General features: G+C 40.4%; 1 protein-coding gene across 6 annotated transcripts in view; it reads right to left on the bottom strand.

Moving 5' to 3' along the window:
• The window catches only part of tncb (tenascin Cb), a 104,148-nt gene that overhangs the window by 52,529 nt on the left and 30,015 nt on the right, over positions 1 to 21,604 (bottom strand). For 2 of the 6 annotated variants that reach the window (XM_085181494.1, XM_085181499.1), the window contains exon 2: positions 231 to 5,518. The exons of 3 other annotated variants lie outside the window; for them this stretch is intronic. The gene's annotated coding sequence lies outside the window, so the exon portion shown is untranslated. The remainder of the gene's footprint in view (positions 1 to 230; positions 5,519 to 21,604) is intronic. One more of the 6 variants, XM_085181495.1, reaches the window with a different exon arrangement.

Below are 21,604 nucleotides of genomic sequence, written 5' to 3'. Positions count from 1 at the left end.
CCATTGCACTATCTATGCATTTCATAAAATTGGCCAAAACAGGCTAGAAATCTTTGTAAAAAGTTTGAATATACACTAATATGGAAGAACAGAGCTGAGACAGTGTGTTTAAAGTTGTCATTCACTGCCATTTCCTTTTCAAAATGGATCTTAATTAGGTAAGTGAAGCAGCCCATTCATTCTGCTCTTATTCAAACACTGGCTCAGTGCAGGTAAAGGAGGTAACTTACCTTGAAGAGAATGCTTGCAGCCTCTCCACCGATGAGCAATCTAAGAAGCCTTGAGGAGAGCCTTATCAGCCAGCCCTGACAAATGTTCTCACCGGTCTGTATCTCTCAGAGCACTGACAGCTCTGTCATCTTCCCTCTTCTCTCTGTTCTCTTTGAGTGTTTACTCGAGTCTACCTAGAGAGCCAGCTGATGTTGAGCAGCCAGTGAGGAGAGAGAGAGCGAGAGAGAACGAGAGGCTGAGAGAGGGAAAGAGTGAGTGAAAGAGAGAATTCCCTTTCTCTTAAACACTAGACCCTCTGCGGTCAGACTCCACTCCCACCTACTGCTCTCTTAAATGCCCACCCCACCACCTCCACCTCTCCCATTCACCCTCTCCACAGCATTGTGACTGAAAGCGAAGGAGCTGAAACAGGACGCCTCAAGGCTGGAAGAAGCGAGTGAGACAGAGAGAGAGAGTAGGAGAGTGAAAATGGGGAAAGGGAGGCGGGTAGAAGGGGTGGAATGGGATGGGGTGGTGGTTGGACCATTAGCAGCAAATTGCAGCGGGCAAGCCAATGGAAAGCAAGATATGAGTGAATGCAGGGCCTGCATTAACATAGCATTAAAGGACTTGAAAGCAGGGAGTGAAAAAGGGCCGCCAAAGGCTCCGTTTGTGAGATTGATGAGCCTGGGTAACAATGAATATGCACTCAAATGATGTGCTGGACCCATGTTGAACATATCATATTAAAACAAAAGTTTTAACTAGCTAGTTTCTGATTGCTTATACAAAAAACCTTACAACACCAAAGAATGGCACCAGATAAATCTCTACAATCCATCTGGGAATTCAAGTCTAGAAATAGCGATCCATATGTTTAAATGCTCTTTATAGATTTTTACACTTTCTGACCTAAAGTTCAGAAACATACTGATGTCAGAGGAATTACTTTTGAACATGGAAAATGACACCAACTGAAAGTCACATAAATTCTCTGACGTTTGCAGTTTATACAATCGTCAGTGTCAAAACTGTCAACAAACCATAACACTTTTGTGAAATGTTTGTGATCAGTGTTCTCCAGTTTCAGTGGAAAGCCAACTCGTGCTTGACTAAGTCTTTTTAGATGCAAGTCGTGAAACTTGGCAGCCTTCTTTGCAACTGGGAAGTTACTTTAAAGCATCTATCGATCGATCGATCTATGTAAATGAACAGTGGTTGCAGAGAAAAAAACTATATGTAAAATAAGCAGTGAAATATTTACATAAGGCTTCACCTATTTTGCAAAAAAAAAAAAAGTTTAGGAAAAAGTTTTGTTCTCCTTTCAGTTACACATCAAATACACATCCACCCAGTTTCACAACAATATGGTTCAATCCAGGTGTCTTGTTCTTTCTGATGTTGGCACACCCATCTCAACAGTAATCTGCTCCTTGTCACCCACCACTCTGTCTTGTTGGTTGGCCAGTAGCTGCTTGTCTGTCTGGAACTTGAAGTCCCACAGCCCTGCCATTCTCAAATACCTTTGGCAACGTCACCCATCAGTACTTGGGGATTTCTAGTCCATATGCAGCTCAGCTTTTTCCTGCATTCTATTTCAGTGACCCGGCTATGCTTTTACATTCTGCTGCTATGTACTGTACAGAGGCACCTTTGCACAGCCTGCAACTTGGGTACTGTTGGCTGTGGCAGACTGCCTGGATCCGGTGCCGGGGCTTCCTCTTATGTTTTTTTTCTCTTTGTTTTCTGGCTTTATTTGATAGGTACAGTGAAGAATTGCAAGTAAAGGAGAGGTGGAGAAAGAGTCAAAAGGGTCGTAGGTCCGCCATTCTCAGTCATATGGCATCTGATTACCTGCACTGAGCTAAACCAATGCCCGAGCACAGCCTTTTCTAGCCACTGATAGGATTTCTCTTAGCCTCTTCCTCGGTAATTGGTACAACCCATGCAGGGACTTGATCATCCATGATAGTTCCTCTTCCTGTTCCTCATCACGGTCTGTCTTCAGCTGCCTGAAGCACTCTTGGAGCATCTCATCTCAGGATGCAAGCTTTGTGATGTGTTTATGGATACTTTACCCTGGATTGTGGCTTGACTGCCACTGATCCTAGTTGTCCTTTCCGTTGCAGTACAGCCTCAGGGTACAAGCCTTCACGGTCCCATTGAGTTCCTGATTAAGGTTACCAGTTCAGTATTGTAGCCTTGTATAGTGCCAAGCACTCCAGTGCCCACATGTAGGCCACTGAGTCAGAGACTTTCTTGTATTCAGACAATATATGGCATATAATAGCATTATTACTTTATTATTTGAATGATTACTTTAGTATCTTTGAATTTCAGATTTCGGTTACATACTGCACACTTTGGTACAGACCATAGTTAGTTCCTGAAGTCCAACAAAAAAAGATGGGATCTAGATGATTATATTGATAGAATAATGGGTGTTTCATTGACTTATCCATTTAGTGACTAAGGCTGTGACTGCCAAGTTAAAACCTGACACACTTGATCAAACAGTCGTGTCAGTAACAATGTCTATAGTTTTCTTTGGATACCAATCGTATGGTGGATGCAATTCTGCGCTAAAGAATTTATGTAAACAGGGAGAGCCGCCTGAAGTAAATACAGGAACAAAGAGTTTAGGAGGATCCTGCTTAACTCAGTTTAGATTACACTGGACCTGTGACTTTAAAATAGAGAGAAAAGCTCTTTCATGAGAATGGAGGAGGGTGTGACATTCATTAAGTCAAAATATCACTACTAAGACTGATGGTAAAAGCCTTTACTGGTGGTACTGGGTTGGGTTCTGCTCAGTGCTTAACCTCTTTATCAGGCTACCAGCAATCTAGCTAGGTGTTGAGTTGGGGTTGGGTTTGTAAACAGACATTTGGCATTACAGTTTTTTCTGTTAAAAAAACAATCCCCATTTGGACGTTTCAAAGATGTGAACGTTCTATAAAAAATTTGTGAATGTGAACTTGAATGTGAACAAATCCTAACCCTAACCCAGGTGACAGTAACCTCATGGATGCTAAATGGTAAAACTACAATTTCTCGAGCAACACGACTGTACATTTCCATCTTTTTTGAAGCCCCTTTTGGGAAACATGCATTCTCTAATCTCAAACGTATGAAACACTGATAAAGATTGCTGGTATGTGAGCGACAATCTATTCTAAACATCAGTGGGGTGTACGTGCCGAGGTTTACATCAAGACTGAGCGGAGCTTTTCTCTTCAGGGGAAATGATCCTCGTCTTGCTGCTGAGAGCCTGTGGCCAGTCAGGCAGAAAACATCTTCTCTAATCCCATATAAAGCACAATGACACACATGCAGCACAGCTATAGGGTGATAAAAAGCAAAATTCAATGACTTGAGGGACCCTAAATTTTGGTTCTCATCCCTGCTCCCCAGAGAGAAGAGGGAAATGTACACAGTCTGGGGGATAAAGATTTTTTTAATGACTTCTTGCTGTAATGATATCATTTAGATGAGAGAACTGGTTGAAGGCTTGGCTATGTATAGCACCTGTTTTAAATGACTGTAAATGTAGAATCCCTGCGTCTCTCCATCTGTTCCTGCTCTCACCTTCCTGTTGCACTCTCTCTTTCCTTCTCCCTCCTTCACAGCCCCGACAGGCTTCGCAGAGAATTGCTGTGGGAGTTCTCCACCTCCCTGTTTGCAAAGGCGTACCTGTTCGCCAACTTTCGGAACAAGTGAACTGAGCGGGTTTGATTTCCCAGATGACACCCGGTACGTGAATCCTCGCCTGTCATCCAATTTCAAACCAGACGTCTGCTTGAGGGAGCCTATTTTATTTCCATTAGAGCAAAACATGGTTTGCTTTTATCGGCTGTCTTAACATATACACAGAAGGAAAAGTGGTACAATAACTGAGCATAAAGAGAGAACAGCTACCTGAGTGGAGTGTTACTATATAGGGCAAGAAACATCACAAGGGACGGGCTATTTTCAAGAACTGGTTCTTGCAAAATAATCAATATAAAATTAAAATTTTGAGCTGGAAAGCGCAATCAAATCAGTTATGAAACAATACACAATAATGAGATTTTGGTGGTCTTTGCAATCCTCACTGCAGGAAAATTTCATCTAAAAGGAAAAGTGAGGCAAAGGTTGCCTAGAGCACGTATAATAAGGTCTTCTTGCCACCATATAATTGGTGGTGTCTAACTTGAAGGGAGGAAGGAAAAGGGACTCTGTGGGAAGTGAGACACATTCTGTCAATGACAGTGAGACCTAATTATACGATTGCAGCCCCTGCAGCCATGGTGCATGTCAAAGCGGGCAGCAATAAGGCTGTCGATGGGAAGACACACCACCTGCAGTTGGTGTGTGTGAGCTTTCAGGTGACCTGGAAAGACCTGTTTACCTCATTAAAAATGAATCACAAGGTAATAAGGGCTCCACTCTCCATTCCTCCCTCCCAATGTCTGTCCTTCATCCATTATGCAACAGTGAGGTGGGGTGGTGTGGGTTAAGTCCTCAGGGAGGGTCACTTGGATGGACACCCAGTCTGCCCCCTCCTCCACAAGCTACTGAAACCCCCTCTATGATTCAATAATGAGAGAATAACACAGCAATGGGGAGTATAATGTTGGTGACGAGCACTGCGGCAGGGAGTCCAGGTAGCAGCAGCCATCAGCTGTTTTTTAGAGGGCTATCTGCATCAGAGTGTATTTGTAATAATAACCGGTTTAATCTAAGAGGGACTGTAATTTCGAGAAACAAAGTAATAGACTTTGCTTTCAAGAGCTCTATGCGATGGAAAAAAACAAGATGTGTGTAAGGTGGGGGGAGTAGCTGACAATGATATTCCAATTTAATTCAGTTCAATTTAATTCAAAGCAGGTGCTTTAGATTGTAAGGTAAAGACCCTACAATAAGAGAAAACCCCAACAATCAGACCTGACCCGCTATGAGCAAGCAGTTTAAAGCTCACTCATTAATAGATCTCTTATACAGGAACCACAGATGGTCTACAAGATGGACATAGCCACCGGTCTCTTAAAACTTCATTGTTAGCATTTTAGCGTCTGCATTTCAATTTTGGATAGCAAGCTGCAAGGGTGCAATGAACAGTTAGTCATATTAGTTCATTATTAGCTAACATAATACTCTAGTTTCACTCACCAAAACTGAAGCACAAACTGTGCCACACACCAAGTCAGAATATGAGCTGAGAATCCATTAAAAATTCTCCATGACGAGAAAACAACAGGAACAGAATAGAGAGGTCCACTGGAGGGTGAGGCTGAGATATCAGCTCCCGCTGTCTGTGTCTTGGCACCTGTATAAAGACACAGACATGCTCCTAACTCCAGCATTAAAAAATTTATGTGTGTGGTGGGTGAGTGGGGAGTAGACTATAACTATAAATATGCTTTTTAATGCTGTGAGGTTAGACATTTAAATGTGAGAAACAATGGGAAGTTTTGCATTCACCCTCACGCGGCACCTCAAGGAACTGCAGTTTTCGTCACTTCCAGGTTGGCACTAGCTAGACCGTATAACATTTTTGGCCAACAATGAATTAATAGAGCTCATCAAAGTGTAAATTGTTTCACTAGCTCACGTGTTATAAAACCATACATCAAACAAATGTAAATACTAAACAAAGATAACCTGAGTAAATACAAAATGCATTTTTTTCTAGGTGAGAAGCTTAGCATTGCAAACTGAGCATTGCACCAGAAAAGACCACACACAGACACAACTGCTGCATTCATCTGTACAAATGGCCGGTAAACGACCTTAGTACAGAGTCAGGGCTTGTATCTGTGCTCTGGCCCTTGACCTCAGACCCTATAATCCTTCTCACATAACTTTTGTGTTGCTACAGTTGGCGCTCTGTATCTCTGTGCTTGCCAACTGCTTCAGAAAAGTTGACAGTGCAGATTCAACACTTGAGCTCTCAGGATCTGCGTAATATACATAAGATCTAAAATGTTCTAAGATGGCACAGAATGTTAACAACCTTTTCTGCACTGCACTAAAAAACAAATAGAACATGTCAAAGACAGTAAACCATTTCCTCCTGACTGGCTGCCCACAAAAAACTCAGGGCTTAGAGTGAATAAGAATTTTACCACAAGGGAGCCAGCTAAGCTACAGTAAAGGAACGCAAGGTTAAATGCTAAGCTTCCTCCATGTACTTTGGTTCCGAGGAGAAACGATGATCTGTGCCGACAGGAATTAATAACCAGTGGTTTGGAAAGTGAAACTGGCAGCTAGTATAGCTGAGTGAACACAGTTGTCCGGTCCATTTCCAGACACAGGAGTGTCTAGTATGGAGTAGGTGACCCTCCTGGGTGAACTGACCCCTCTGAGACATGACCTTACTCAGTGGTAATGGGGGAGAAAGCAATGCCAAAAGGACACCCAAGAGAGTCGAGGTTACAAGACTCCCATCTTTCAACTCATTCTTTCTAACATCGGGTTAGAAAAACAGAAGGTGGGAAAAATTGGGCTGTACTACCACTACAAGCCTTGACAGATAATAAACAGATGTTGCTCCAAAATTATAGGGCCATAAAGGCGACTGGCAAGCTAAGAATTAGCGTTCAAATTAAGGCACATTAGAAATAAAATAATAGGAAATTATTTCTATGTACAATTAAAAGAAATGAAAAAAATAAAACTCTAATTAAATGAAAGACAAATACAAAATTGATAAAAGGAAAAAAGACCATTTAAACATGAAACCTTGAAATAAATGATTAAATAAGTACATAGTAAAATATAAGTAAATAATAGCCCCAAAATAAATAACTCACCTAAGAGCTGGTAAAACCTTTAATCACACATATAGCTATATATCCATTTGATTGTTTGACAAAATATCCACCAAACAACTCCACAAGATATATAACCATAATCCTTTGAAGCTGTCATCATTCACAACTAGTCCTAACCTTAAATTTAGGAGACAAATTGCAATAGATTTTGATCCATGTCAGATAGGATGATTATAGGTGAACATTAGCTTTGGGTGTTAAAGACCTTTCCTCATCTTTCTCACCAACAAGATGGTTTCTTTCCTTTTCCTGCATATGGCAACTATTGAAGATGAGAAATGTACACTGTCATCTTTGCACACAAGTTGTCTTTTGGCATCAGTGCTTTCACACCTTCACTGCTGTAATATTGGATATTGTTTTACTGAGTGACAAAATCCTCATAATGGGTCTCAGGGAGACTAGTTGTTTATTAGTTACATTGTACTTCCACTTTTATTTACTGGTTAGGTTGAGACACTATAAACTACTTGGTTGGACTGAGGGTTTGAGATCATATGTACTCCTTTATAACAGTAACTGTTCACACTGAAAACTGATGAGTTGACAAGTTGACCAAGCTCACTAAAGTCATAGCATGGTGCAGCAAGCTCCACCACCCAAGGACACCTTGTGTACAACTGAGAAATACCAGCAAGCACACCATCTTGTTTCTTTTACGACACTACGTGTACTGTACTCAAAATAGTGAGTGCAAGTACAGAAGTACTTAATTTGAGACGCAGCGCTTGTTATGTACCTCTGCAATCCCTGGGCCTGAGATGACGGTGCAAGAGAATTTGGCAGGTGAATAAGCTTCAGATCATCAAAGTCATTTTTAAATTAAACAAAGAGAACTCAAGTAAATACAGTTTTTCAATGATTGTTTCATTTATTAATGATAACAATTATCCAAACCTACCTCACCCATTGTGGAGACGTATTTGGCAGTAAGTATTTCACATTGACGTGAAGGACTTTGGGTGAATTTTAAAAATTCAGCAGCACTAGAGGGTTTTTGAGTATGAAGAGTTGGATTTAGGCCCAGCCTTTGACTAGGTTTATTTGTACTGTGTTTTAGATCATTGGCCTTCTGTGTAACCCAAGTATGCTTAAGCATCAGGCCACAAAGTGATGACCAAACATTCTCCTTCAGGATTAATGGACTGATTCTACTACTCTCCCAGAGTACTCAAAGTGCTCTATACAACATGCCACTTTTATGCTATCACACAAGCACTTTCTTCTAAGCTTTTTTTAGTGCTTCCTAGCTAACATTCATACACATTCATACTCTCCATCAGAGAGCAACTTGGGGTTCGTATATTGCCCATGGATACAGGAGGAACCAGGGATTGAACCACTAACCTTCCAATCAGTAGATGACTTGCTGTCATCTACTCCTGAGCTACAGCCACCCACTGGATTGTTATGGCAGGTCACCCAGATCCTGAAGTAGGAGAGCTTCACACTACTCTCACCATGTTTCACTGCTGTTGTGGTGTTCTTTGTATGAAATGCTGTGTTAGCTTTACACCAGATGTAATAAGATGAAAACCTTTCAAGTCTTTAAGTCGGTCCCCAGAATATTTTCCCAAAACTCATCAAAATGTTTTCTGGCAAATGCGCAATGAGCTTTTGTGTTCTTTTTGGTCAGCAATAGCTTTTGCTCTGTAACTCTCTCCTGCATGCCATTTTTTCTAGTCTCTTGCTTTTTGCTGAATCATAAACACTGACCTCAACTGAGGGAAGTGAGGTCTACAGTTGTCAGTTCTGTGGTGCGGGCTTAATGTAATGTTGCACCCACAGGCTGGATCGTAACATGAATGAAGGCTGATATGATTTTAGACCTCAGAGTTTTCCAGTTAGCTTTCTTGGAAACAAAAATATACATGACTTTTTGCAGCCTATTTCTGTAATATGATGTCCTTTACATTTACTTTTCTAAATGCTGCACTGAGAAATCTTTTTAATGGTTTTGGTCTGTTTGATCAAGCTAAGCTGTGCTAAGTGCTCAGAGCTAAAGAACACAAGAAAAAGGTTATAATAGAAGCAAAGATTGATGTGCTTGTAAGTTAGCTAAATGAAGTAAAACAAATAATAGAAAAATATACGACCACTCAAATCTAAAGAAAGTGCACACAAAATAAATAAAAAAATAAAATTGTATTATGCATTTAAGGAGGATCAGGATGTGTTAAATTTGTAGCCTGTTCTCACTATACTGTGGACAAAGTGCTTGTCTGATTGCCACACAGCCTCTGAAACCCCTCCCCCACACATCTTTCTGATGTCAGAAGCCTGGGGGGCTGCAACGCACAATTTTTTGCCACATTCTGAAATTGACAATCCGACAGGTTCTCACCTCACACAGTGATATGCCAGCTGTGCGGAGGTGAGACTACTTTCAAGCATACTAGGCCTTTAGCAGTAGGCAGGTCTGCATTCAGCACCTTGATGAGGCAGTATCGCTTGGATCAAGCGAGACAATGAAAATGTCCTGAAATATCGCGTCACATTTACTGTTCAGTCAGTCAGTTGGGGGGAAAAAAATCCATCTCCCTGAGATAATTGTAATGAAGTGTGAAGATTATTTTGCTGGTTCAAGTATAGCATCTCTCTGAAATAATTGTGGATGGTGAAGTGATATTTGAAGGAATCCAGCATATTGCACAGAAATATAGTCAGAAATTGCTGGAAAAATCAGGTTTGAAGGAAAATGAACCATATTTAATGCACGATGCATTTACGTTACTAGGGTATTATATCAGTTATGAGTTTCTGTAAGCAAATGTTCAGCCTGCACTGGTGTTTTACTTGAAACGCACGGTGGACTTTCTTTCTTTCTGAAAATGTAGTGTTTTAACATGTGGCCAAAAAACAAATCTCTAATTCCAACACTGTACAGCTTGCCAGTGCCTGGAGGCTGTCAAGAGGTAACTAAGATAGTGGAGAACACGGTTATTTATTCATTTATTTATTGCTTTATCTATGTAGTAGTAGTATGTGTAACAGCATGGATGCTTGCAAAGACGGATCTCTTCTATTTTAAGCCTTACAGAGGAGTCCCTATAGAATAGTATGGCAGATCCCACTCTGTGTCTTCTCGCTGAACCCGAGCCTGTATTTGACATCACACAGGTGGAGACAGATACGCAGTTAGTGTATATGTCAGCCTGCATTGCTTTGTAGATTAATGTGTCTGCAAGTTCAGAGAATTTCTGCAAGCCTATAAAACCTAAGCTACAGTAATATAGCTTATGGCTTGAATATGATGTGATTTGTGCCACAAACCATAACAGAAGCATAAGCTGCTGGATTCAATCTGACAACGAGGCAATAAGGTTTATATTTTACTATCAGGGGCGCACTGCACCATCGTTAGAGGAGTTTAAGTTTTTGTATCTCTCTTCCCCAGCACTCTTACTGCAGAGCTGATGTGCAACCTGGGACACATTTAAAGAACAACACCTTCAGGAACTTCAGTAGGAAGATAAAGGTATAGCATGCCAAGAACAAATAGTTGAATATGACCAACATGACTAAACAGAGAACAGGCATTACTTTTAATCATTGAATAAAAAGTAACATCTTATGACATTTTTTCTCTGTGAATAAAAACTAAATAATGCATAGAACTGGGAACAGGAAACATTGATTTATTTACTGGCTTCAGTCATATTGTAGGTGTTGTGGTAAACTTTTTGATTTACCATCATTCAGTTATTAGCTATGGTCTTAATCTTTGGATATTCACCAAATGACTGAGTGGTTGAAATTAGTTCTTTTTTTATATATATGTTGTGAGCTCTAAGCCAATCCACTGGGAGTTTATGAGCATGTCAGACAGGTAGGAGGCTCCAGAGGAGACCCAGAACACACCAGTGAGACTGTATTTCATCTACCTTTGGAAAACTTCAATGACCCAAAAGAGGACATTAAATCTTTTTGCTGGGTATGGGGACATGCCCAGCCTTCCGTGCGTGCTTCTGCTGGCTCCATTTAGATGAAGCCCGATATTGTGATTGCAATCAGTTTGACTGCATTAAGCCTTAGGTTGTTTGACATTTCCACCTGAAACAAACATCCAAAAACTCAGTAACAGCTTTACAAACTGTGGGCCAAAATAAACAACATTGGGTTTTACAGATAAGAGACACTTGGGGGAATTCTGAAACACAATAAATCTTCTTATCCTTAATGCATGTACAGAGGGAGATTTGGAAATCTGCAAAAAGCACTCTTGTAAAAATAAATGAATAGATGATGCTGGTGTTATTTTATTCTTTTTAAAAACAGCTCAGCTACTCAATCCAATTTGATATAACTAAATCAAAGCAGAAAAATGTTACCTCCATATCGGTTTTATTAGTAGTAGGTGGCCAATTCAGTGAATGTACCATGCTAAGCAACCTTCGAAAAATGGGTCAGGTTCAAATTTTTATTAAATGAAGTCTGGTAGTGGAGCCTTCAGGGTGAGAGCTTTTAAAAGAAAAACCCACAACTCCATATGAAGGTTTCAGTCAGAATAAAGAGGCATGATTCAAATTTCATAAACTGATCCATATAAATTGAAATTTGAATGAAAACGTGAACCCTGTAAAATATTTTGACATCATCTGTGCTCTGTGGATATGTCCCCCCTGCACTGCCAAGCCTTGGTTCAAATGTGTTCACTGACTGCAAAAATCAGGCTCTATAGAAATCTATGAGGGAGTGTACTATAGGCCCAGTAAATACTTTCCTGGTGTGTTTATGTCCATTGTTAGTTTCAAATCTAAGTGAATATGAATTGTAAATATGGCCCCTACTGTACTAAAAATGGATGAGGTATGCTTATGGATGGATGCCTCCTGTTATTGACAAGATCCTACTGCAAGTGTTTCTTTGTTTCAGAGTAAGCTCCAAACCTGATATCCGATTTACAGTAGGTCATCTATTAAAACAACCATGGTTGGTGGTTTGATCTCTGGCTCCTTCTGTTTGCATGCCAAAGTATCCTTGGGCAAGATCCTGAACCCCACATTGCTCTCTGATGCATTCATTGGAGTGCAAATGCACTTAGGCATAGACTATGTGTGAATGAGGCAAGTTGTATAAAGTGCTTTGAGTGCTTGAGTAGAAAAACATTATATAAGAAGCAGGTCCATTTACCAATTTTACATAACAGTTGGTAACATATGCTTATATGCAGTCTATGATGTATCCACTTCCCTGTTTGACAGCTGCTTTTATTTCAACAATTGTGTATATTCAACTTAGGTTTCTGGATGTACTTTCAACATTTGAAATGCAAGTAAAAATCTGGCTGTGCCGCATATGTGTTGTCAAATTGCCAAAGATGTTGTCTTCATTTCAGCACATGTTCACACAATAACTGAGACTTCTGTTGATGTGGGCAAGGGAGGGCATCTTCACAGACAGCTTCTAGTTGAAGCTAGAGAGCTCCCCAGCCATTCACGCCCAGCATCTCTTTATGGTTGCTTTACCACAGTCTGTCTGGGCAAAAGGGTTTAAGCCTATGTCTTTTCCTCTTTTGTCTGCTCTCCTGGGGGACATGAATGGGAGGTTGGGGTCTGAACAAAAGGCAGATCATGGGTCTACTGGGGGGGACAAATGAGCTTAGTTTGGGTAATGGCAGCCAAAAGGAAAGGGAGGTCTGAAGAAGTATTGTGGCTCACCTAGGACCGGAACGGGAGGGGAGATGAGTTCTCCAGGATGAACAGCTGAGATTCTCCTTCCCACACTGCATATACTTAGTCACTATCTGACGACAACAACAACAGGGCCTGTACTGTCTACAGGGCAGAGGAAGGGAGCGAGTCAGTGAAAAGCAGTGAAAAGAAAGACCAGCTGATTGCATGTTTCTCCATGGCAACTCTTAGTCCCGATCAGAGATGTAGTCCTCATAAAAAGGAGGCTGAACTCTGACCCATAGCTGGTGATCATCATGACACACTTAAAACACCCGTATATCATTACGCTCAATTCAAAACAATGACCTTATACACAAGAGTTTATATTACCGCAACACACGAGAACGTAGGAATACTAATTTCGGATGTGTTTAAGGATTTAAAGCATTTGAATCCATGTGTACACTTCTGCATTTCAGTCTCATATGCTGCTGTATTTTCCTTCACCAGTACAACCTGTGAGGTGCCAGACCCCCTTTTTCCTGGGATCAAGACCTTTTTGTTCAAAGGAGATGGAGCTGAGATTTTTCTAAATGTCACCTTATCACAAATGCCATTTAAATTCCATCCTTCCTTCCACCTTTGCTGCTTCTCACTTTCTTTTTTGTTGAAAAAAAAACCCCATTCCTTCTTCCCCCCACATGCACACTCCACACCATCCCTATGTCATTTTCCCCATCTCCCTTGTGGGTTTCCTTGTCTGCTGCTGTTGTTGCTTGCTTAAAAGCTTTTCTCTTTTCTCTGTTGCACATCCTGCAGACAGCAAGTCAGAGAAGAAGTTACACTTGCTTAGAGCAATCCAAGAAGAACCAGGCTGTCCTCTCTTCCAGGGTGTCCTAAAATTGCAGTTATCTCATAAGATGTTTTTCACCCATGAATAATTGCTGGAGAATCAGGTTGCGATAGGAAATTATGGGTTTCAGATGCCCTAACACTACTGAAAATACTGCACAGTTTAGCTGAGTGAGCTGCTTCATTAGAGGATACAGGACCAAGAACTCTTAGTAAACCCCTCAGGCAGCTAGCTCCATCCAAATATCAATAGTATCAATACCAATGCTGGTATTGATATCTGATTTATACTAGCGCGATAGGCTCAATACTTTGTTTTTATCCTCAGTTTTTAGTCTGGTGAATTGTGTTAAATAAATAATTTTTTTGAAAATGAAAAAATATACATCAAACATGCACTATGAAAACAGTCTGAACCTTTTTGTGTTGACTGTCACATCTGTTCTATTCATAGCACATTTAAATAACAGAAGTTAACCCCAAGTGCTTTAGAGACGGGTACATTTACATTCCAGCTCTCCAAAAGACCAATTATCAAAGTACATGCAAAACGGAAAGGTGTATTTTGTTATATTAACCAATTATTGTGGAAAATGAAAAATAGAGTGATTTAGTGGTACTTAAAATGTTTTCAGAATTTACAATTTAATGATTTATCTCATAAATCATGACAGAATGCTCTCCCATTCATAAGTTGCCTTTATTTGTTAAAAGTATCAGTATCGGTACTGGCATTAATGCTGGCTCTGTATTTACTTGGTATCAGATTGATACCAAAATTTGCAGTACTGCACAGAACTACTGGTTAGGGTTGTGTTGATGGATGATGATCTTAGGGGTTGATAATAATCAGAGTGATCAGCAGTAGCTTCAAAGTCTACTTTCTGTTTGTTCATGTTGGAAATAGGGAAAAAAAATCTTTCTCTGTCACTCTCATCAGTATCAGTAACGCTGTTGAGTTTGGGCAATGTGCATTGTAGTGGATGGATAGTGTTGATTGTAATGTTTAGAAAGGTCTAGGGACACAGTGCGCATGGAAAACGGTTATATATAGATCCCCAGTGTCCTTTGCAATTGGTATTGTGATGTACTGGTGTTCACATACTGGTATTTTTAGTCAGGACCCTTTGGTATCACAGCACAAGATATTCTTTAGCATCGTTTTTTAACTGTAAGGGTTAGCTGTGGGTGCCTTAAAATTGCTGGATCAAAAGCTACTGATGCCAATATTTATTTGAAGACCTATTCAATTCAATTCAATCCTATTTTATTTATATAGCACCAAATTACAACAACGTTTGGCTCAAGGTGCTTTGTATTGTAAGGTAAACACCCTACAATTATAACAATGAGTCTCTGAATCAAACTAAATAAATGTCTGTCCATTTTCTTTTGTTTATCAAATTTAGATTTACTGGAGGGTCATCTTTGTTGCCACAGGGCAAAAGGTGAGGTACACCCAGGTGTAGGGCTAACACATTTACACTTGTGGGCAATTTAGAATCATTAATTCATCTAACCCCACTAACTACTGTCTTTGGACTGTGGGAGGAAGCCAAAGAGAACGCACACAGACACGGGGAGAACATACACCACACAGAAAGACGTCAAATCTTCTTCCTGAGAGGCAACAGTGCTAAGATCTGCACCTCTGTACCACCCATAATGATTCAGTATCAGTTTTCTGAAATTTTATGCTTAACCTCTTAACATCCATCATGTTATTTATAGCTCATATATGGTAACGGTTGGAATTGGGTTTACATATTATGTATGCATTACAATTTTTCTCTATTTACCTGCAGTGTCTCCTTTGAAAAAATAGCCTAAGGCTTCAGTATCAGCACTTTTTGGAGTGCCCAACCGTGTTGTGAAAAGATGTTAAAGCTTTGCTATCAAAAATAATTCTGTATCTGGTGTTAATTGGTCCTCTCTGAGTGCCTTGTGCTCCTGAATGACATCTAATAGCACCTAAACATATAAAAACACAGTTTAAAGTCAGCTATAAGGCTGTGATTTGGATGTCTGTGATGTGACTGATCGCTGATGGCGACCTTTGGGTGCAAAGCTGGGCTGGCAGGCTGACAGGTGATGTGTGAAGTGACATAAGATGAGCTACTGAATAATGGGCCCCTGTCAAAGCCTTTTCCTTTGCTTTAGAAGAGCTAACACACAAGCCAGAGCGGTCCAGGCTCCCATGATTGATGCCCACCTCAGGATCGGGCTCTGATAGGCTGTTGGTGGTCCTTGAATGTGAATTAAATGTAGCTCTTGTTTCAGTCATGTCACAGTGCCACAGCCATTTACAATATCTTCATCTGCTATAGTGGTGGAGACATTAAAAAATGGCATGCTTTGTAAATCTATTTAAGCTCTGTGAGGATATCTGTTAGAGAAACTGTGGTGCAATGAATTTTAATGAGGGCCATTCTCTTAGAAATACTTTGTAAGAGGTGTTTCTAATGGGAACTGAGACAGGGGGATGTTAACTTTTATAGCTTATCTCCACAGTTTATATTACCCAACAGTAGAGCTGGAAGCATAAACACTCTAAGGAAGGCTTAGAGTGCATCTCCTTTCATTTCCCTTTTTTATAAATGCATAAAAATCTTCTCTCTCTTTGTTTATGTGTAAACAGTGAAGAAGAAGCTTCATAATCTAGACTTTATGAGATTTTAAAGATGACCAGAATAAATCATTGTCTTTATTTAGTAAAGTCATTAGTGATTTTCCAGTGTAAATTTACTAGCGTGAATAAATCAGCTGTGAGCCAAAGAGCACAGCCTGTGGCTCTTGAGGAAACAGCTGTCCATCATAAGAGTGCAGCAGCTGGGAAGGATAAAGGTGAGAGGTGAGGGCAGGAAGGTCAGCACTGAGGAGAAGGTCTGTGAGACAATAGGTTGAAGTGTGGCCTTAAGATGAAGCAGCTGTGAATAGACCCAAATGCCAATTCCCTCTCTACTTCCATTACCTTTTCTCAATCACTTTCAACAAGGAGCCATTAGAAGGCTATTCATTGTATCAACATTGTGCCAGTGTGGAAAAGGGCCGAGGTGACCAAGGTCTCTCAATGATGTAGAATATTCAATATCCTCTAGTCTTTGTCTTTGGACCACTGAAATATCTTTATTGTCAAATTGGAATCTAAGGATTTTATATATGTCTATCTATCTATCTATCTATATATATGTATATATATATATATATATATATGTATTTTTAGCGTACAGCCTCAGGGTGCTGGACTTGGGGTGTACAGCCTAAGCGGAAGGAAGGGGGCCGGGGACTGGTGAGTGTCAGCACCACAGTCCAGGATGAGACAACGAACATCCAAGAATACATCGGGAAGATGGCCCCAACTGACCAAGTGCTCAGTGAATACCTCAGGCAGCAGAAACCCAAGAAAGTGGAGGAAGGCGAGGAACCATCATGGAAGGACAGGCCCCTGCACGGTATGTACCACCGGCAGATAGAGAAGGTGGCTGATATCCAGAAATCCTACCAGTGGCTGGACAAAGCTGGACTGAAAGACAGCACGGAAGCACTAGTCATGGCAGCACAGGAACAAGCACTAAGCACAAGATCCATTGAGGCTGGGGTCTATCACACCAGGCAAGACCCCAGGTGCAGGCTGTGTAAAGATGCTCCAGAGACAATCCAGCACATAACAGCAGGGTGCAAGATGCTAGCAGGCAAGGCATACATGGAACGCCATAACCAAGTGGCCAGCATAGTGTACAGGAACATCTGTGCCGAGTATAACCTGGAAGTCCCGAGGTCAAAAGGGGAGATGCCCCCAAGGGTGGTGGAGAATGACCGAGCTAAGATCCTGTGGGACTTCCAGATACAGACGGACAAATTGGTGGTGGCTAACCAACCGGACATAGTGGTGGTAGACAAACAGAAGAAGACGGCCGTAGTGATCGATGTAGCGGTTCCGAATGACAGCAACATCAGGAAGAAGGAACACGAGAAGCTGGAGAAATACCAAGGGCTCAGAGAAGAGCTCAAGAGGATGTGGAGGGTGAAGGTAACGGTGGTCCCCGTGGTAATCGGAGCACTAGGTGCGGTGACTCCCAAGCTAGGCGAGTGGCTCCAGCAGATCCCGGGAATAACATCGGAGATCTCTGTCCAGAAGAGCGCAGTCCTGGGAACAGCTAAGATACTGCGCAGGACCCTCAAGCTCCCAGGCCTCTGGTAGAGGACCCGAGCTTGAGTATACATATACATATACATATACATATATATATATGTACACACACCAGTGGGTGGTGTCTAATTTCAGTTCAAAGGACAAACGACAGTTCAAAAGATAGATATCCTCAGCTGGTAACCATACACGCCCATTATTTGGGCATGTAAGACTATTAAAATAAGACCAAAATGCTTGGGTCATAGTGTGTTAAAAGCCAGGGCATAAAGATATGTCTTTAGTAGCGATTTAAATTGATCAAGTGTTTGTGCAGATCTAATATTTAAGGGAAGATTATTCCAAAGTCTGAGGATTCCCTCATAATTACACATATTTTTGTATTTTCTGAGGTTTTTTGTGCTGTTAATGTTTGGTTAGGCAAGTTGAGATGAGGTGAGATGAGATGAGATGAGATGAGATGAGATGAGATATGAGATGAGATGAGATTAGATTAACCTTTATTAGTCCCACACGTGGGAACTGTTTTGGTCACAGCAGTTAAGTTAAGAAAAACACAATAAAATAGGATAAGATAAAATAGAATAACACACTATAAAACAAGAATAAAATACTATATACAGTAGAATAAAGTACTTTACAAAATAGAATAAAACAGAATAAAATAGGAAAAGTTTGAGGCTTAGGATTAAACAGACTCATTCTCAGACACTCAGACTCATTCTTGTCTGAGTGATTCCACTTAAGGATTTTCTGTTGCAATCCTTGTTTGTGAGAGATTAGTGAAACTGCTCTGGGTATGAGAGAAGTTATCTCAGCATGCTAGCAGCTGTTTTGTGGCACAGAGTCAAGTCGAAGTCATTTTTGTTCAGATAATGTGCATTAACATACTGCCTCCTGAATCAACTGTGTAACTGAAATGTCTTTGCTGCAGTATGCACAGCAGCCCATCAAGTGCCAACATGTCCCTGAACAGGGCCACTAAACATACCTGATAGACAGAATCTCAGATGAGGAATACTGTTTAAGGTTCAAATTTTTCTTACTCTAATGAGAGGAAAGTTTGGAGCCCTAAATTGTGAGAGTTGTACCTTTGAACAAGCAAATCCAGGCAACAATACATCTTGACAGTTAAATCCAGGCTTTGGCTTTAACTGAAACCCCTAGCAAAACCAGGCTCAGGGAGAGACACCATCTGCTGTGACCGGTTGGGGGTAAGAGGAACCTACATGGAAAATTTAAGAAAAACTGTAACATCAAAATGTATAAGACTTTATTTGAAATGGTATGACAAGTTTAACTACACACCCTTGGTACGCTTCCCTCCTTGACGGTCAAAAACATGCCCTTCCTACACAACCCTCATGCATTATTTGAAAAGTAGCATCTTCTAGCTTCTGAGAAACCGTCTATTTATCATGTGGCTAAAACAGAAACAACCCACATTGAACCCTTTGAAAGATTGCTGGAGACCTTGTTGATGTTAAGCATGAAATGTCACAATACATTCCTTGTAAGCATCCTTTAAAATACACAGTAAGTTTGGTTTGGGTTAGAATGCAGTTTTTTATGAACTCCAGCACTTTAATGCAGCAACTGTTATAAAATGTTATGTCCAGAGAAACAGATGTAGAGAGCATGGTAGATTTTGATCTTGAGTTTGAGTTCAAGTACTACTTTATTACCATTATTGAAGCTTTGTTTAAATTGGTTGCAATAATTACCACATGGTTTTGGAAGGCTCATCATTAAGCCATCGCAGATGAAGGGACTACAATTATGTAACTGAAAGACAATCAACAAAACAGAACTTGTGGGTAGTCAGTTTAAAAGGATATTGGCCCTGTGGTTTGGTTAGAAGTGGATAGTTTGTAACCTGTAGGGATGGGTACCGGTGTCCGGTGCCATGATGGCACCGGTTCTGACATAAACGGTAGTAACCAGACCGAAAAGCAGCGCACATTTCGGTGCTTTATTTCGGTGCTTTTTTTTCCTGAGATGTGATACACTTCGAATTGTAGCCAATCATTTTACGTTTCCGGGGATAGTAGGCGGGTCCAGGTACGTACGTTCTTTTAGAGCAGAGCTACAGATTAAAAATGTCCAAGACGAAGCGGTCAAAAGTCTGGCTGTACTTCACAGCAAAATATGCAAACTCAGCAGCCTGCAACAAGTGCTTTAAGCTGATACTGTGGAAAGGAGGTAACACCTGAAATCCGATGAAACACCTGGCGACGCATAGCGTCTTTTTTTAAAAGCCGAGAAATGCGCCGTATTTGATAGCTTGCTGCGAGACCTCACACCGAGCGCATCTACTGCAGGTGTGGTGCCTGTTATCGGACCCAGAGTTAGCAACATCCCCCAAAAAGCTGAAGAGTAGAGTCCTGGCCCCTAGCCCTGCCAGTGTAGCAGAAATGATGAGGATGTTGATGGCAGCAGCAGCCGTTCTTCTCTGCGTGAGTAGCTTAATGTTGTTCGTGTTTAATTTACGTTGAGTAGGCTAACCACGTTATTAAATTAATGCATGTAAGGTGAACTAGCAAACATCATCATAGCTACATGCGGCTGCCTTCTTGTTTGATGGCAGATACTCCCTTCACCCTGGCCAAAAAGGCTAAAATGACCAAAGAAAAAGTGGGAAACAGTTAAACATGAGAGGTTTTTGGACAAATTTGTGTTTTTTCCATTGTTTAAGCACTGCTTCCAGCCAAGAGTGATACCATATATGCCCTATAGCTGCAGAAAAGGCTAACATTGTTATCTTTTTACAAAAAAACAGCTGAACATGAGAGGTTTTTGGACAAAGCTTGTGTTCTCCATTCTTTAAGCACCGGTTCGAGCACCGTTTAAGCACCGGCACCGTTTCAAAAGTACCGGTTTGGCACCGGTATCAGATAAAACCTAAACGATACCCATCCCTAGTAACCTGCTTAATTTAAAATTCTCATAAGAACATTCGTTTAAATCTCAGTACAACCCAAATATTTCTGATGAGAGTTAAAGGAGGATTTACCATTTTAAGGCACCTACTGACCCACCTGATTTGTCATTTTTCCTGAAAATAGCTGCTTGCTGCTAATGATGAGAGCCGTGGAATCAAAACACTGAAAGTGCTGACCATAAAATCCAAACTATGCGCTAGATGAAACACTATTAACCTGAGGGGAAATACAGAAACATGAAACCATTATAAAAATATCTGTTGGTACAGAATGTTGCTTTTATTATTCCACAAGTGACTGTTAGTGTAAATATAAAGATTTTATAGTCAAACAGAAAACCAACAGCACACGCTGTATAGATTCTATATAAAAGACAGGATGTAGCCATCATGACATCAGTTTTTTCTACCACACTGTCACATACTGAATGCAAAAACTGATTTTCTGTTTTTCAACCTCTTGGTGTTTTGAAACATGACGTGGCACATCACAAGGTAGGCCCACCGTTAAAAATACTGCACTTTATCCTTTATAATTATAAATAATTATAAAAAAAATAATCACGCTAAATTGAATAAGAAACTGGAGTAGCAAGTGAGAGCATACACTGTAAAAAAAAAGTTCTTCTAGAACATCATTAAATTTACATAAATAGACTGTGATTTTACATTTCAAATGTAAATTAACGTAAAATCACTGTAAATGTAATAAAACACAATTGTCTTGTTTTTTAAATGTATTTGTCTGTACATATGCATATTTAAAATAAATTTAAAATACATTCACAAATCATAATTTAACAAATATTTGTCCGTTATTTGAAAGATTGAACTGTTAAATTCAAATGTAATGCTATGGAAAAATATATAAAATGATTCTTATAAACTTTTTTTTACATCAAATAATAATTATTATTATTGTTGTTATGTAGGGCGATCGTGGCTCAAGAGTTGGCAGTTCGCCTTGTAATCAGAATGTTGCCGGTTCGAACCCTGGCTCGGACACTCTCGGTTGTTGTGT

This window comes from Neolamprologus multifasciatus, chromosome 12 (genome assembly GCF_963576455.1).
Source record: "Neolamprologus multifasciatus chromosome 12, fNeoMul1.2, whole genome shotgun sequence".
Lineage (NCBI taxonomy): Eukaryota > Metazoa > Chordata > Actinopteri > Cichliformes > Cichlidae > Neolamprologus > Neolamprologus multifasciatus.
Note: the sequence above shows the minus strand (reverse complement) of the source record. Positions and strands in the feature narration are given on the sequence as shown.